General features: G+C 42.2%; 1 non-coding gene across 1 annotated transcript; it reads left to right on the plus strand.

Annotated features, from left to right (window-relative positions):
* The first annotated feature begins 1,300 nt into the window (after nucleotides 1–1,300).
* LOC141688307 (small nucleolar RNA R71) lies at nucleotides 1,301–1,407 on the plus strand. Its single transcript, XR_012561757.1, has one exon. It is a non-coding gene; the product is annotated as a small nucleolar RNA R71 (small nucleolar RNA).
* Nucleotides 1,408–1,643: the final 236 nt, after the last annotated feature.

Consider the following 1,643-nt stretch of genomic DNA (forward strand, 5'->3'; position numbering starts at 1 on the left):
AGGCTTTAGATCCGGTAAATCCAACTTTTTGAAGATTGACAAAGGCATCAGATTGATACTAGCTCCCAAGTCACATAAGCATTTGTCAAATGACACCTTACCAATGGTGCAAGGAATAGTGAATCTTCCAGGATCTCTAAGCTTCGGAGGTAACTTTTGTTGCAGCACAACACTGCACTCCTTCGTGAGAGCAACTATCTCTAAGTCATCAAGCTTCACCTTCCAAGAGAGAATACCTTTCATAAACTTCGCATAACTAGGCATTTGTTCAAGAGTTTCAGCGAAAGGTATGTTAATGTGAAGTTTCTTGAACACCTCCTGAAACTTCCCAAACTACTTATCCAATTTTTTCTTCTACAGCCTCTTAGGAAAGGAAGGTGGAGGATAGGTATGTTTCTCCCATGTATTACCCTCAGGAGGAGTTTGTTCAATAGTAGTCTTCCTTGGTTCCACTTCAGCTTCCTTATGCACTTCTTCTTCAGCCTCAACTTCAGATTCTGGAGTCTTAGCTTTTTCAGGATTTGCAACCTTACCAGACCTTAATGTAATTGCCTTAACATGCTCCTTAGCTTCCTTCTTGCTTGGCACTTCAGTATCGCTCGGAAGCGTGCCAGGTTGACGATTCAATAATGCATTAGCAATCTGCCCAATCTGATTCTCCAAGGTCTTGATAGAAACAGATTGGCTCTTGCACATGAGCCTCAACTCCTCCAATTCAGATTTTTCATTAGCTTGCGATAACTGCTGAAGTTGAAGTTGTTGTCTAGGGCCATATTGTGGTTGCTGAAAACCAGGAGGGTTATATTGCTTTACTGTGTATGGTTGATAAGGTTGTTGCACCGCATTCTGATTATTACTCCAGCTAAAGTTAGGATGATTGTGGTTATTGGAATGATAAGTGGCTGGATCTTGCTGCTGTGATCTCTGAAAGTTGCTCACAAATTGAGCTGATTCGCTAGAAATAGCACACTGCTCAGTTTCATGTGCCCCTGTACAAAGTTGACAAACACTAGTGATTTAATTAACTCCATAATTAGCCAAAGTGTCCACTTTCATCGATAAAGCTTGAAGTTGAGAAACTATAGCAGTAGCTGTATCCACTTCCAGAATTCCTGCTACCTTACCTTGCGACATTCTTTGCGTAGGATTCTGGTATTCGTTAGCTGTCATTAGCTCAATCAACTCATAAGCTTCATTATAGCTTTTGGCCCACAAGGCTCCATCCGACGCTACATCAAGCATAGGTCTGGACTGTGCGCCTAAACCATTATAGAAACAGTTTATAATCATCCAACTAGGCATGCCATGGTGTGGGCACTTCCTTAGCATCTCCTTGTAGTGATCCCAAGCCTCACAAAAAGATTCTCCAGTTTGCTGCACAAACTGAGTAAGATCATTCCTGATTGCTGCAGTCTTCGCCATGGGAAAGAATTTATTGAGAAACTTTTGAGCAAGATCCTCCCATTTGGTGATAGACCCTGGTGGTAGAGAATGTAACCAGCACTTTGCTTTATCTCTCTGAGATAATGGGAAGTGTCGCAGCTTGATAGCATCTTCAGTCACCCCATTGAACTTGAAAGTGTCACAGATCTCGATGAAATCACTGATGTGCATCTTGCGGTCTTCTGTAGGAGAACCCCCAA

This window comes from Apium graveolens, chromosome 9 (assembly GCF_009905375.1).
Source record: "Apium graveolens cultivar Ventura chromosome 9, ASM990537v1, whole genome shotgun sequence".
NCBI lineage: Eukaryota > Viridiplantae > Streptophyta > Magnoliopsida > Apiales > Apiaceae > Apium > Apium graveolens.